The following is a 16,850-nucleotide window of genomic DNA, read 5'->3' on the forward strand; positions in this document are numbered from 1 at the left end:
TAACAGGGACCCACACAAGTGAGGTATAATTTCACTTGGGAGACTGAGGGGAATGCTGGGTGCTAGGACATTTGTGCCGGAGTGGTGATCCTACAAAGAAAAGTGAGGAAAATATGCTTTTTTAAGCTAATTTTGAGGTTTGCAGAGGAGTCTGGGTAAGAAAATGTTGAGGGATCCAGGCAAGCCACACCTCCCTGGTCTCCTTGGGGTGTCCTGTTTTAAAACATGGCTGGGTTTGGTAGGTTTCCCTAGATGAAGGCCCCACCCGGGACCACAAACATAGGATCCTCCACCCCCAAACAGAGGTAGTTTTGCAATAGATCATTTTGATGTGTCCAAGTACTTATGTGATTTTCAAAACACTAAAATTGTGAAAAAAACGCACTTAGGTTATGTTAAAAAGACCCTTCACCCACCAACCAAGTTGGTGGCATGGTTCATCATCGAGGCCCCACCCGAAACACGTAGCGTGTCACATGTGTGCCGGGACGCCTGATTACAGCAGAGCAGGTTTTGTTATTTTTACCACACATGCTGGTTGGATTTGGCACGAGGGTGAGTGATGGTTCAGTAGATCAAATTTTATTAACAAGAGATTTCACAAAAATGAAATGCACTATTAATAACTGAAAGGCAAAAAAACTAAACTAATGACTCACAGCTTGTGAACTGTAAAGCATCGACAAGGCACCAACCGCTTTACAGTCCATTCACACACCTTTCATACATGACATGCAGAAGACCATTCACACCGCCAGCCACGGGCCCAGCACATTACAACACTTGCATCGACAGACAGCGCAACTCAAGGGTCCATCACTTACATATGCCCTCATGCCTGATACAGCAATCACACCAGCTTATGTGAGTGTGTGGACTGGCGTTTGGCTGGCAGTGTGTTGCAGTAGCCAACAGCAAGTCAATATTTACACCGCCAGCCAAGCGCCACTCCACGCACACCCCCAGCCAAGCGCCACCCCACTCACACTGCCAGCCATGCACCACCCCACTCACACCGCCAGCCAAGCGCCACCCCACACACACTGCCAGCCAAGCGCCACCGCACGCACAACGCCAGCCAAGCGCCACCCTACGCACACCGCCAGACAAGCGCCACCCCACACACACCGTCAGCCAAGCGCCACCTCACACACACCACAGCGCCAGCCAAGCGCCACCCCACACACACCGCCAGCCAAGCGCCAGTCCATGCACACCACCATCACTTTTTTGTTTTTAAACAACTAAGAAACCACTAATTATAAATAGGTACAAAACTACAAACGCAAAAGCTCTAACTGAATACATGACAGTAATGCCAACCGTGAAACTGAACATATTGAAAATATAAAACAGCAGTTTACGCTCACGGTATTACCCAATAATTCTTCTGTGTGTGGTAGCTCCTGAAACAGCCATCCACACACAGCCAAGGCTTTGAAGCTTTGAAGAACAATCAGGGCAGTACATCCTAGTCTCCTTCCTGATACCTCTTCGAGCACAGACTCTACATCTCTTAGCAGGAAAGTTTTTTCTTGGCCGTGGGAGGAATGTGCGCAGCAAAGTGATGAACTTTCAATCTAGCGACATCCTCCACCACTGCTTCTCTAGGAACTCTTGCCTGTTCCAGCACAACAAGGCTAGCTATGATAGACTCCTGATTTTTTTTTAAAATAGGCCAATCTGCCCTCAAGGGGGCCAGAAATGCTAAAGATTAGATTGCCCCCTTTGGGGGGTGACCCTTGCTCAAAGGGCAACGCCCCATATAAAGCACGCACACACACACACACACACACACACGATCCCTTGTGCTAAGTGGATCAGATGGGCCTAAGAAAAATAGGCCGATCTGCCTCCAAGAGGGGCAGAACTGCCCAATAGTGCTTTGTGCTCCTGGGGGCCAGCCCCCAACACACAAAAAACAGCCACAAAAACAATCCCTGGTTTCTAGGGGCTACTGCCCCCCTTGGGGGCAGATCGGCCTAAAAATAAAATGTCGATCTGCCCCAAAGGGGGCCAGAAATGGTGATAAATATAATGGCTCCCCAAGGGGAGTGACCCTTGCCCAAGGGGTCGCTCCCCCACACTGTAAAAGCACACACACACACACACTCATTCCCTGGTGTTTAGTGGGCATTCCTGCTGCTGGATTGCTTTGCGATCGGGCAGCAGGAATGCAGAAAGAGACATCGCCCCAATGCCTCTTTTTCTGTAATCCCCCCCACACAGAGTAAAAACTTACCTGTTCCTCCATAGATGCGCTGGAATCGCTTCCAGCGCGTCTTGCACCCTTTGATGATGTCAGCGCACAATCACGCGCTGATGTCATTGGGGGGTGGGGGGCAGCCCTCGGGGGAAGCGCTAGCGCTTCCCCCGAGGGCCGGTACCTGGACGTAATGGTTACGTCCGTGGTGCCTGAGAGGCGCAGCCATGGATGAACCATTACGTCCATGGCGGGCAACGGGTTAATAAGGCTTTTGAAGTAAGCTTTAAAATGTAAATATATAACAATTTTTATTTTAAATACTTGTTTTTTTTGTCGAATATGTTTAAATATTTGTATTCTTTTAATCAAAGCATCATTTGTATTGTTTAAGAAATGTGTTTCTGATATTTTAAATATTTTATTTTTTTAAGAAAACAATTAATTATTACAAGTGTAAAACTAAATGTTGCGAATTAAAGTTTTCCATTCATCTAAATCTATATGTTAGATATTATTTAATTTATTACTTTGTTAATATTATATTACACCTGTAGGTTTTAATTTTTAATTGGTATTATTTTGCAATTTTATAATTTACTAGGTAGTGCAGTTCTTATTTTCGATTTTTTTTATTTGTAATTATCATTTATTTACATGCATATTTTAATTTTTTCCTTTAACAGTTTTTAGGTTGGAGTAAGGAATAGTAAATCTAACTCTGCCATACCAAGAGACCAAAGATTTCCCATATTTTGTTTAATTTGGACTGGGAATAGTAAATCTGACACCTCCGGAGCCCACCGTTTTCCACAGTATTGCTTACTTTAAAGTGGGAATAGTGAATCTGATCCCTCCAGAGGCCAACACTTTCTACAATGTTGCTGACTTTAGATCGAGAAACGTACATTTGACCTCACCAGAGTCGGACCCTTTCCCCAAATTTTGTCTGGTTTGGCATTGAAATAATATAATGAAATACCCCTATCCCCAGACCAGGATCAAACACTTTTCCTAATGTTGCTCAGTTTGAAGTGAGAATAGTAAATCTGACCCCATTCATGGTCCAGCACTTTCCCCAATGTTGTTTCTTGTAAATCTGACCTACCCCCCAAGTTCCATTGTTTCCCCAATTTTGCTTAGTTTGGAATAGGAATAGTAGATCTAATCTCCCGGAGTCCATCGCTTTTCCCATTGCTGCTTAGTTTGTGTGTGAGTAGTAAATCTGATACCACCCCAGAGTCAACTTTTTCTCTGATGTGGTAGTTTGGATTGGAACTAGGAAATCTGACAGCACCAAAGCCCAAAACGTACCCCAATGGTGGTTAGTTTGGAGAAGGAATAGTAAATCTGATCCGTTAAGAGTCTAATGCATTTCCCAGTTTGTTTAGTCTAGAGTGGAATCAAATCTGACCCCTTACTCCCCACACACACCACCCAAATCTTTCCTGAATGATGCTTAGGTTGAAGTGGGAATAGTGTATCTGACCCCCCCATTCTCCAGACTCCAATACTCTACCCAGTGTTGCTCAGATTGAAGTTGCAACAGTAAATCTAAATCCCTCCGAGTCCATTGTTTTTCATTATGTTCCTTAGTTTGGAGTGGGTATAGTACATTTTTTCACCCCCCTGAGTGAAATGCTTTCCCCAGTGGTGCTTGTTTTGGCATGGGAATAGTAAATCTGAACACCCCAGACATTTCCCCAGTATTCTTCATTTTGGAGTGAGAAAGTAAATCTGTCCCCACCAAAAATATGTTAATTTAAAGTTTTCAAATTGTGTTATATTTTTGTAGAGTGTTAATTTATTAACAATGTAATTGTATTAAAATTGAACACTTTTTGTATATGTTAAATGATTTTAAAACAATTATGTGTATTTATCTAAATTTAAATAGTATTTTTAGATACATTTATGTTTATAAAAAATACTTTCATTTTTTACAATTGATCTGTTATGTCAATTAAGCATTCCCATTTAGAAATATTTTACTTTTAAAAATTGTACTTTAATAAAAATATTGTCTAAAAATGAATACATAATACGTTCATTCTGATTACATTAAACCTTTTAAAACATTCAAGTGCATTTCAATGAAATACCCTCAATATTTTGAAATTATGATTCCATTTTTACTGTATGATTTAGTTTTCTATTTTTGTTCATTTTAATTTTAAAACTCTAAAACTCCCTAATACTGTAATCTATATTTTTAGCATTTGCTACTTTGCTACCGACATACATATATAATATATATATATATGTGTGTGCACGGAGATATTTTCAAATCAATAGTTGTATTTTAATTATCAGACAACATTATAACTGTCTGTATTGTGACCTTGATATTATTGTAGGTTGATAGTTTTGTTGGCGATATTCAGAACTGCATCCCTAGAAATGCCACAACAGTCACTGGGCCCCACCATCGTCTCCAGGACTAAGCAAAATCCCAATTGTCCCATCAATGCACAAAAATAATCCAAATTGGCTTGGCACTTTGTGCTTAACAAACAAAACAGAAGTCATCCAAATCATGAGTTGCTGATGAGGAAAGGTAAGCAAGCACAGTGGGAAACAGATAAAGTACTCCATTGGCAGAGCCTTATCAATGCAAAACTTGATTCAAAACAGTATCCATATCAACTTGAAGTGAACTGGATGAACAAGTAACATCTTAACATCATAGTTTATAATGCTGTTTGCTATCAATACTCCATGGCCTGCCAGCACATCAGCCACATCATCCACTGATGCACAGTTAATTGACCTCAATTCTATATCAGGACCGGAGGCGAGGATTATGCAGATCTTTCTTCACTTTTTATTAATTAGCAAGTTCAAAGTTAAACACAAAATGAACAGAAAAACTACAAGTTCCATGAAGCCGCCGCCATGGTAACCAGCATCCAATGAGGACCCTTCAATCACGTCCATATAAATATTCCCAGGTGCGTCAACCGTCCTCTTTCTTCACTGCTACGAAGTCAGATAAGTGCCGTTTTTCTGCCTCCGAGTAGAGTTTGTTTGAAGTTTAATGTTTGTTTGCTGGCGCGTTAGCCTTTTTGCTTTCAGGGCTTCGCGCGTTATTTTTTCCTTCGTTTATGGTTGTTGTAGCAACGTTGCTACGCGACCTCTGCTTTCAGAAGCGTTCCGCTCGGACGTTTCTATTATTATTATTTATAAATACGCGTCGGGCCCACTAGAGGGCGCCCGAGGTGTATTTTTGCAGCGTTTTCGGGATTCGAGTGATTCTAAGCTCGACGCTCGAAACTTCAGGGGTTTTTTGCAATATTTTTTGAAGTTGTTTGTAACTAAGTTGCTATTGCTTGGTTTTCCCTGCCCTATGACACCTCATTGGTAGGATATTACCCCGAAGGGAAGTAATTTTGTTTTTTCTTCAGAACATAATTTCTAATACGACAGAGGGGGTAGGGAATTACCCTTATAATATCTATAGGGTGTTTTCTCTGTCATTATTTTTTGTATTCGTCTGAACCTCAGTATGCACTCCTCTCAGGAACATGAACCTTTCACCAACATGTCCCCAGGGGAGGGTCCCTCGCACAGTACCCTTTCCCCCTGGGATGGACGCTTTGTTTTCACAGGCAATTTCACACGCGTTGGCCCCCCTTGGGGACACCGTCGCTAAACTGACGGAACAAGTCTCCAAGGAGACGGGCATGTTTGGTATGACGGGAGTGGAGGGTACTACCTCTACCCTTCCGGCTCCCAAGAAACAGCGCAAGCGCGACGCGGGGCACCTGGAGGATAGTGAATTTCTATCTCACTCCAAGAGTGCGCGCGCGCATAAGCGTTTACCCTCCCGGGAGGGCCGTTTGCCCGGAGCAATGGGTGATTTCAGTCACCACCTATGGAACCCTGATAACGGGTCACCTAGAGGCATCTTGGAAGGTTCAGACGACGGGTCCTCTGGAGACGATGACTCAGGCCGTCCTTGGCGTCCTGGCGCTTCGCTACCAGATCCTTTGGAGCTGGGGGATTCGGACTCGGACATGTTTGAACCGGAGGGTATCTATCATCCGCGTTCATCAGAGTGGCGTCTTGACCACAGGGTGGCCGACTATGTGGCCAGCAAGATTAGGCAACCTTTGGACAAGGAAGTGCGTCCCCGTTTACGGGCGGAATGCCCACGCCCTTTTCTTTCCGATAAGGTTGCTTTTACTCCAGAAATAGACCCAAAAATGTGTAACTTTTTTGCCAAGTACACTAAAGATCCCCTCGAGATTTCGGAGGGAGATTGCGTTTTTTCAAGAACAATTGGAGGCGCATTACATCAGATGCATGGATTCTACAGACAGTATCAGGGTTCCAGATAGAATTCTGGGGTTCCCCGTGTCAGGATTCTCTGCCAACACCGATAGTGTTCTCAGCAGAAAACTCCAGGCTTATAGACTTGGAAGTTCAAGATCTTCTGCACAAGGGCGCCATATCCTTAGCGTCCCTTCACCCCACAGGTTTCGTAAGCAACATCTTCTTGGTAGAAAAGAAAGACAAGGGGTTTCGGCCTGTTATCAATCTTCGGGCCTTCAACGATTGGGTCATTTACAGGCATTTCAAAATGGAGGGTATTCATATGCTCCGAGACCTCCTCCTGCAAGGGGACTGGATGGTGCGTCTAGACCTCAAGGACGCACACCTCACAGTCCCTATATTTTCCCCTCATCGCAGGTTCCTGCAATTTCTGGAACGATCAGGTCTTCGAATTCACCACTCTCCCTTTCGGGCTATCTTCAGCACCGTGGTGCTTTACCAAACTCCTCAAACCGGTCGTGGAAACCCTGAGATCGCAAGGCATACGTCTCATCATTTACCTGGACGACATCCTCTTAATGGACCAATCCAGGTCTCAACTACTATTCAATCTGAACGGCCTACGGCCATACCACCCTGAATGCGCCTGATCTTGACTGATCTCAGAAGCTAAGCAGTGTCGGGCCTGGTTAGTACTTGGATGGGAGACTGCCTGGAAATACCAGGTGCTGTAGGCATTAAAAAAGCCTTCAACACCAAGTCTCGGTAACGGCGGAATATCTTCCAGGAGCCCAGAATGTTCGGGCAGACTGGAATTCCCGGTTTCTCACGGACTCCAGCGATTGGCAACTACATCTTTCAATTTTTCAAGCGATCATGGCCCGTTGGGGTCCTTGTTCGGTAGATCTCTTTGCATCCAGATGGAATGCTCATCTTCCCCTATACTTCAGCTGGCGCCCGGATCCAGGAGCAGTGCAGTAGATGCGTTTCTCCAGCACTGGGGGACACTTCAGGGTTATGCTTTCCAACCTTTTCTTCTTATCCCGCGGGTCGCAGCTCAGGTGCGTCGTCAGGAGGCGACAGTGATTCTAATAACCCCCTGGTGGAGATCTCAGGCGTGGTTCCTGACTCTACTGGAACTCTCTTGCGAGTGCCCTCTTCGTCTCCCGGTTTTTCCATCGATCCTCCGGGATCCGTCGGGGCTTTATCACCCCCTGGTCCTTCAGGGTCATCTTTTCCTCATGGCCTGGAAGATTTCAGGCATCGCTGGCAAGACAACCGACTTTCGCAAGAAGCTAAAAACTTCATTGCACAGGCATGGGCCCCTGGGACATGCAAGCGATATAGATCTGCATGGAACAGATGGGCCCGTTGGTGTGTGGGCAAACACTGTGATCCCGTGGGGGCCAGTATTACAGATATAATGAATTTCCTCGCAGAATTAGCGGAGTCTGGTCTAGCTTATTCTACGATCGACTCTTTTCGTTCAGCCATCTCCGCGGGCCACCCCCCTCTGAACAATCACCCTATTGGGGAACACTCCTGGATTTGTAAACTTCTCAAGGGTATTAGACTCTCTAGGCCTCCACAACCCAGATACACAGAGCTATGGGATGTCAATACAGTTCTTAATCTGTTAACCTCTTGGCAGGATACTCACCTTTTGTCGAGAAAGGAATTGTCCGCCAAATTAGCCATACTTTTGTGCCTCATCTCAGGTAAACGGGTATCAGATATCAGAGCTCTGGATGTTTCTTCTCGAATCTTTACTCCAGAGGGAGTCACTTTTACTATCTCTCGGAGAACGAAAAATCTTACCAGGTCAGTATCCTATCCAGCTTTCCCTGATTCACCAAAACTATGTGTCGTTAGATGTCTTAAAGTGTATGAAGAAGTGACCATGGGTCTTAGGCCTGCAGGCGAAAATCAATTATTGATTTCCTTAAAGAACCCATTTAAGGCGGTTTCTTCTCCTTCCATTGCCAGATGGGTCAGATGGATTCTGTCTGAGGCAGGTATTAATATTCAGGTGTTTGGCGCCCATTCGGCTCGTGGAGCCATGGCTTCAAAGGCTGTACAGGTGGGTGGTAGATTAGAAGACATTATGCATGCGGCTGATTGGTCTTCTGAATCTACTTTTAAACGTTTTTACTTTAAACCAATTCATGAGGCAGCCTCTCTGGTGGTGAGTAAGCTTTGAACCTGCATAATCCTCGCCTCCGGTCCTGATATAGAATACGAAATTTCCTAGCTATCGTGAAGGAAAGTTTCAATTCTATTAAGGACACGGAGGCGAGGATTATCCCACCCACATACTACTCACGAGTCTGTTCCCACCCGATCTGGTCTTCTTACTGAGGTGGTATATATCTTTGCAATAATTTCTCTTATATTTGCTCTTATGTTTAGTTTCATTAAGGGGAATTGATAACTATTATGCTTGTACTTTGCATTACAGTTTCAGAATGTGTATTGTTTCCATTCTTTTCTTAAACTACACATTGTGACGTTTTTTTATCAGTATAGTCCTAATATCATCATCTTTTGTAGGTTCCGGGGCTACAACCAATTGATTCTACCAGGATTCCTTCCGCAGTGAAGTCGAGGACGGTTGACGCACCTGGGAATATTTATATGGACGTGATTGAAGGGTCCTCATTGGATGCTGGTTACCATGGCGGCGGCTTCATGGAACTTGTAGTTTTTCTGTTCATTTTGTGTTTAACTTTGAACTTGCTAATTAATAAAAAGTGAAGAAAGATCTGCATAATCCTCGCCTCCGTGTCCTTAATAGAATTTAAACTTTCCTTCACGATAGCTAGGAAATTTCGTATTCTTCTGCTATACAGACATTTACTGCATAACCCTTTGGCCAAGAAAAAATTTAATTAATCTAAACTCACCTTTCACCCTTTTGGCTACTGCTCCTAAAGGGGATATAATAATTGTTTTGAATTTTCTCAGTCAGTTCTCAAATGGCCCAGCCATCCTCCCATCTACAACTTCATTTACCATTTTTTTTTCTACTGCTACTCGGAGCCCTTTCACTGAGTGCAGGTTCTCAGTTCATCTTCTCAGTCTGGGCCCTTCATATCCCAGCCCAAAACTAAACTTGAAACTGTTTAACAGTAACTTTTCATCTACCTATATCCACATTATTTGGTGTATGAGCCCTTACTAATATAGCCATATCCCACCCTGCCATCCCTTGGTGCCTGTGATTGTCTAGCTTTATCTTACCACACCTTTCCTTGCCCGTTGCCCGCTTATTGACTGAACCAATGTGTAAAGCAATATCTTGCTCCATGTTATGAGCATTCATGCTTGAATCTGCCATATTTCTATTGCAGAAGCCCTTGCTAAAGGCCCACCATGCATTATGCGCTCTCTCTGCTCCATTCCCGTCCCACCCTCAGATGAGGTGTCTCTGAAAGGTCAAATATAAGGTCAAATATAACACAAGCAGCACACTATCTGTGTACCTTATTGGGCAGGTGTCATATGTGCCATCCACTGTAACCACAAATCAATATCTAACTCGCACCACTTAATGTTTGCAACTTAAGCCAGCCTAGCTCAAAACTCATCCTCAAACCTAACCCAAGCTAGTTCCCCAAACGTTACTTGTGCCTTGCACATGACAGCTGTATATTTTTAATAACTCTTATTTATTGATTTTAGGTGATATGCATGCATCAACAGTGCAAGGTCACATAGAAGAATTTGTTGATAGTAGATGTTAAAATGACATTGAGCTGCAAAACATTTAGGGGAATGCCTAAATCACCCCAATCTGTCTGGGCATTACACAACCCACTCAAAAGCAGAAAAGACGTATCAGAAAAAAATCATATACCAAAGTTTAAGCAAATGAGTACCTACATTACTCATTGGAAAGCCCACTATGTGGCTGCGTCCATAATTTTTTCTTTTTATCCTTTAACAAAACACTACAGGATGTATACCAAATCAGCTCCACTTCCCTCAAATTAATTTTTGATGGCTGTGCAATCATTTCATATTCCAGTCCATTCTAAGAAGGTAGTCATCAAATACCAACGCAAACAAGGCTGTGTACCTATTAAATATTGTTGAATGTATCCATCAAATCAATCATAATCTTTTGCTTTAGTGAGACTCCTCCCCAGTACAGGTGTTGACGCCTTTCAGCCCTTTCTCATTTTGGTCCTCGTCAGGACATTAGGGAAAGGTCGTCACACTCCTGTTTGTACATGGATAGCTGCCACCAGTACCCGCTTGCGTGTCGGATGACATTAAGCATCATACCCAACCATAGTAAAGCAGTAAACATATCCCATTATGGTTCTGAAACGAGCATTGTTGTCAAGTCTTTTACATGTAGTCCAATGTCTAGTGGCCCCAGATCTTCAGGTGCTTTTTGACACGGCCCTGCCATTTGTATATCACTTTTTCTGCATTACAGCAATTCATCTTCCTGCCTACACATAGCTATGGTAAATAGCAGATACCTGCAAGTGTTCTATGATATGTGTTGTTGGCTCACCAGGCCCTGGTCCCGAGGAGTGCTGTCTTGGGGTGCAACTCTACAGCAGTATGTGATGTTTTGTGTAATCTGGGCATTGATCAAGGTCCAGTAGGTTATAATAAAGGGGCAAGGCCATATAGAATGGAAGAAAGACCCCTCTGGATCACCACATCAAGTGCAGCATGGCGATGTTGCTTGACCCAACCTCAATACCCTATCCGGGTTGTAATATACTCTGTGGAATTAATAAAATTCTATTTACCTGAGATTGGAGAGAATGGCCAATTCTGGCAAGGTCATTTTTGTCTTGCACTAGTGATCATCATCAAGTTGCCCCAAGTTAGTTGATGCCAGCCCATTCAGATCTTTAAGAGGGTGTCTGGGGCATTGAGTAGGAAGGAATCCTTTGGCAGCCAAGGGGGCCAATCATTAGTTTTGTCTACAGTGATTTGAATTCAAAGACCTTCTCCAGTATCTCTTGGTGGGTCTCAAAGGCACGTCGTACATAGAGGCATTTAAAGAATTGGGAATTATGGAGGTTACAGTTAGCTTTGAGGAGATCGAAGGAGACAATGTGGTCCCATTTCCCATGCAGTCTGTGGGTCTCGGGCAGTGGTGATGCCCAGATATTTGAAGGGTCCCAAGTGATCTCCAGTCTGGTGTTTGCCAACTGCAATGGGACTGGGCTCATCAGGTGTATGTATTTGAATTTTCCCAGTTGACTCGTAGCCCTAAGGCATCACTGTAGATGTCCAACATCTGGATGTGGCAGGTCGGGGTCATCTGTGGGGATTTCATGTATAATAGCATGTCATCAGGGGTAGAGCGCTACTTTATGTTTGTGGTGCAGGATCAGCAGAAGCCCTGGATGTGGGCATCTTCCCTGATCCAGTTTGCAAGTGGCTCTATCACCATGGCAAAGAGGAAGGGTGATGGGGCAAGCCTGGATAAATGGAAAAGGGTATAGAGAACGTTCCATTTACACGTACTCTTGCGCTCTGGGAGTCATTTAGGGCCTAGACCAGGGCAAGAAATTTAGAACCAAAGTTTAATTAGAGTATTTGGAATGGAAATGCCATTGGACTGTGTCAAATGCTTTTTCATAGACGACCAGTAGTAGGGCCACTGGACCCTGCAATTTATCAAGGTGTGAGAGGACTATGTGAAGCCTACGCAGGCAGTGATGTGTGCTTCTGTGAGGTATGAAGACATTTTGGTCTTCGTGGCCCAATGTTTTAATAACATTAGTGAGCCTCATGGCCAGCATTTGGGCCAGATTTTTGAACTCCATGTTATGGATGGAGATGGGAGTATAGGAAGAGCAGAGCATTGTATGTTTACCATGTCTATGAATTGTGCTGATAGTGGCGTTTCTAAGGTAGGGTGGCATGGACCCTGTGCAGTACACCTTTACAAAGACAAGTAATAAGTGAGGTACCAGGAGAGAGGAGAGGTTTTTATAAAACTTGTCTGGGAAGTCATTTGGGCCAAGGGTTTTCCCTGTAGGGGTGGTAGCAATGGCTACCTATAACTCCTCCAGTGTAAAGGCTTCTTCCAGCTCTTCACGCTGGACCTGGGAGAATGAGCAACAGGAACGTCTTGAGGCATATAAAGTATGATAGTATTCTTCAAAGTTCTCCTCAAAGGTCTCACCGATTCTAATGTGAGTCATTCCGTGGCAGTTAGTATCGCCACAACCATGCAAGATCCCTCATGTCTCTGGGACAGCCCAAAAATCATTTTGATATTGGAAGAGTGATACAGCAATATGGGTGGTGTCAAACAGTCTACATTTCATAGGCTGTCTAGGCGCTGTGTGTAATCGGGAAACGCAATTGTCCTGATTGATTGTTTCAGTGCGAGAATCTGGGTTTCTAGGAGTGTGTCCTATTTTTCTTTGTCACATTAATGTCCATGTATAGCCACATACGCCCTTCCTTGGATCACTGTCTTGAAGATTTCCCACAGGCACGCTGGGGAGGTCACAGAGTGCTGGTTCAGGGGGAAGTAGTCTGCAATGACCACTCGAAGGAGGTCAACCAAAGGGTCCTCCCTGAGCTACTATGTGTTAAACTTCCAGACTTCCCCCACTCTAGTGAGTGCTGCCACAAGCTAAACCTGGACTGGTGAATGATCCCAGAAACCTCGGTGGAGGATGTGGGTGTTCTGGGCTATGGGTAGGGATTCAGCATGAAGAAGTATTGGAGTCTGGAGTGGGTCATATGTGAGGAGGAGCAGTGTGTGAATCAGGTGTCATGGGGTGCCACCATGCAAAGTCTGCCAACCCTCCTGTGAATTATGCATGGAACACTCTTGTGTAGCCACTTTGGGCAAGGAATGGGCAATTGGTGCGAATAAGTGGATCTCCTGGAAGAGAAGGACTGCAGGAGCCAAACTTTTAACATATCTGACTACTTCACACCAATTGATTGTGCCCAGGTTAACTGCTTAAGTTGCAGCTTCATCAGGAAAATGTTTTCATTATAGGGTGTGTGGGTTGCTGTCTAGTATGAAGTAATGATATGTGTCTTGCGTATGGAATATAGGGAGACATAATAGAAATAAACCAAACAACAGGAGAACCAATAACCACCCAACTCCACCCCTCCCTACACTTCCCACCAGGAAGCAACTGATGCCCAATATTAAATTCCAAGCAAGAAAGAGGAAGATAAAGGAGTAAGATAAGGGGTCTTGAGCACCTGTGTTGCTTGTGATTGTTACTTGCCCCAGTCTCTGTGGTGGTTTTTAGTGGATGTTCCTTTGTTCTGTTGGTGCCGTGGACCATCTCTGTCTACCCCTCCCTGAGTCCAATGAAGTTCAGATCCGTAAGATATTAAGAATTTCCACACTGCAGGCAAACCTTCTCTGTTGGGCTCCCACGTGGGATTGCCTTTGCCTCCTTGGGCGGGGTCTGCCGTTGTGCCAGGTCAATGGATCCTCCTCATCCCCTGCAATTGTTTTTCATGGTTGCCGTCGGTGCTCAGGAGAGCACTCTCTGAGCCACTCCCACAACCTGTTGATTGTTTAAAGAACAAAGAGCCTGATTTAGATCTTGGTGGCCGGGTCACTCTGTCACAAACGTGACCGATATCCCGTCCACCCTGTTTCAAGATCCAGAGGCTATAATGGAATTGTAATACGGCAGAATGGATATCCCTGGAAGATGATTTTCAGTTTAGCCGGCAACAAGAATTTTTATGTTCATAGCATGAAGAAAGCTTCTACTTGGCTAAGTCAGACATCTTCCTCTCGGTCTGAACTAGCCTGGTCTACTCCGGAAAAATCTGGATTTTGGACTCTCCAGCGTCTGTGCAGCTTGAAACATCAAGTCCTAGTCTCTGTAGTTGAATACACATGCAAAGGTGGTGCATCAGGGTGCCCTGGGAGCAGTTGTCTGGTGAGAGCTCTGGCTCTCAACAATTAGGAAACAGACGATAACTGATCCACCAATAAGAAAAAACACAAGTTCATGCAGCCATAACACCAGGAAACATTCTGGGTTAGATCCCTCAGCTTCCTCTGGTAACCCCACTAAAAGGAGAGTGTTGCAGCAGGAGTGTCCCTCCACATCTTCAATTCTTCTATTTTTAATTTTATTTATTAGCATTTAGAGAAAAAAACAACACAATGCAATCCGTTCAACTACAAAGGGACACATATTATGGTGGGAGGAGTGAATGTCAGGAAAGATAAAAAGGGGGAAGGCAAGGGATAGGGAATGAGGTGGAAAGCTCAGTAGTACAATGTTGCAGGATCAAGCTGCATGGAAAAAAAGAAAAATGCTCCATTCACATGTGGATACAAATAGGCAATAACATATGCACTTTAATAACACACTGTATATAGTAACCCCAGAGTAAGTGGTGTCAAGGCAATGAGTTGGCTGGGCGGTCTACAGGGTTAACTAGGATGATTGACATGGGTCATTCATTACATGCAGGGGTGGTGAGACATCAGAGCCAAGATGAGGAGGGTATTCTTCCATGTCAGATTCTTGCATAGCTCATAAAGTGATAAGGTCCTAGGGTTCATGCGGGTGAGGAATGGTTGCCAGATATCTTTGGGGCGTGAGTGTGCAGGCATCAGTTCCCAAAAGTTTGTCAGTTGCTCCTGATTGTACCCAGGAGGATATAGAAGGAGTGGGGTGACAACCCCAGTGCTAGCTATTCTGCTTTTAGCCAACAGGAGAAGCTAAGTGGTTAATCGGCATTTTCTGGTCACAACGTCCTTACTATATCCTAAAAGGGCTACCAGGTGGGTGCCGGCTGAACGGTGGGCAGTGATGTCTTTTAAAGTGTATAAAACACCCTCAAAGTATTCTGCCACACCCGGACATCCCCACATCAAATGCAGGAAGGTGACCTGAGGTGCTGCACATTGCAGACAGGCCGCACCCTCCACCAGCCCCATTCTGAATAACTGCACAAGGGTACGATATAACTGATGGAGGAAACTGAAATGTATCCATCTCAATCTATGTCCGGGCAAGAGAGTTGTCAGCTGGTTGCTGCAATAGGACCACTGTGTGTCAGTGAGGAATGGGTCAGTGTCCGACTGCCAGGCTATGCACATGCCCGGGCTAGCCACTGGGGTGAAAATCTGAATATTGAAGTGTAATCAGAAATTAATCTGTGTGGTGAGGGTGAAGTGCGTACATGCTTGAGGGCCACTAGCATTGGTAGAGGAGACAGAAACATGTTGTGTAGTGTAACACAGGCAGCGAGTTGGAAATATAGGAGCTTGTCCAGCAGTGTAGGGGTTTTGTCATTCGAGGCCTCAAAGAGGGGTATGAATTGATCCCCAAGATAGAGATCAGAGAATGTAGTGAGGTGCCAGCTGTAAGTGTGCGCCCCAAACACCCGTGTCCAATAGAAGAAGAAGCATTTGATTGTGGTCAAGCGAGACTGAGGGGGCGTGCAGATGGTGAAGTTTTGCACGTTTCTTCAGCCCCTCCCAAGCCCATCGCACTCAGCTAACTGGGTAAATCTCTGTTCTGGATGCTCTGTAAGGTGAATAAAGGGCAGTGGATAGGGAGCATTGTACTGCCTGATCTGCCTCGACTGCCACATGTGGTTGAAAAAGTGTAGGGTAAAGCCAGAAGTATATGTATTGGGACTGAGAGCATAGAGCATAGAGATGCATGTCCGAGGCACCCAGACTGCCCTGAGACAGCAGAAGCGTGAGAATCTCCCATGCAATAGCAGACTGCTTGCTTCCCCAGGTCAGTGCTATAAGATTGGAGCACAGTTGGCTCATAAATTGAGCAGTTAAAGGAATAGGCAGGTTGTTGAAGAGGTATAGACATTTCAGGAGAACAATCATTTTAGCGATTGCTATCCACCCCGTGATGGAGAGCAGCAGCAGGATCATATTGGGATTCTATCTTCAAGCCAGAACATGGTTCAGCCATAGTGGGCTTTCCAAAGCACATTCAGATTGCAACCTAACTATATTCCCAGGCATCGATCCGGTTCTGATGGCCATTTGATAAGATAGTCGGTGGGGGAAGGCCTGAGTGACGTCCTTGATGGAGAAGAGTATAGATTTGGTCCAGTTGATTGATATGCAGAGAGACCACCGAAGTAGATGATCTCACATGTCAAAGGGGCTAGATTTTCCTTGATTCCTGAACATAGAGGCTGACGTCATCAGCATACAGCAAGACAACCAGCCCTCTAGTAGTGAAGCCAAAGCCACAATGGGCATGATGTTGCCTGAGTTTAGCCACTAGGTTCTCCATGGCTATAGCGAATAAGCTAGGTGATGGTGGGCCACCATGCCAGGTGCCCCAGGATATCGGACAGGGGTCAGACAGCATTCCATTAATGCATACACGGGTGGTGGGCAAGGTGCATAGGAGCT

At 44.7% G+C, this 16,850-nt stretch overlaps 1 non-coding gene across 1 annotated transcript; it reads left to right on the top strand.

Annotated features, from left to right (window-relative positions):
• Positions 1-7,096: 7,096 nt before the first annotated feature.
• LOC138298149 (5S ribosomal RNA) lies at positions 7,097-7,215 on the top strand. The gene has a single exon (XR_011204666.1). It is a non-coding gene; the product is annotated as a 5S ribosomal RNA (ribosomal RNA).
• Positions 7,216-16,850: the final 9,635 nt, after the last annotated feature.

Source organism: Pleurodeles waltl, chromosome 5, assembly GCF_031143425.1.
Source record: "Pleurodeles waltl isolate 20211129_DDA chromosome 5, aPleWal1.hap1.20221129, whole genome shotgun sequence".
NCBI classification, from domain to species: Eukaryota; Metazoa; Chordata; class Amphibia; order Caudata; family Salamandridae; genus Pleurodeles; species Pleurodeles waltl.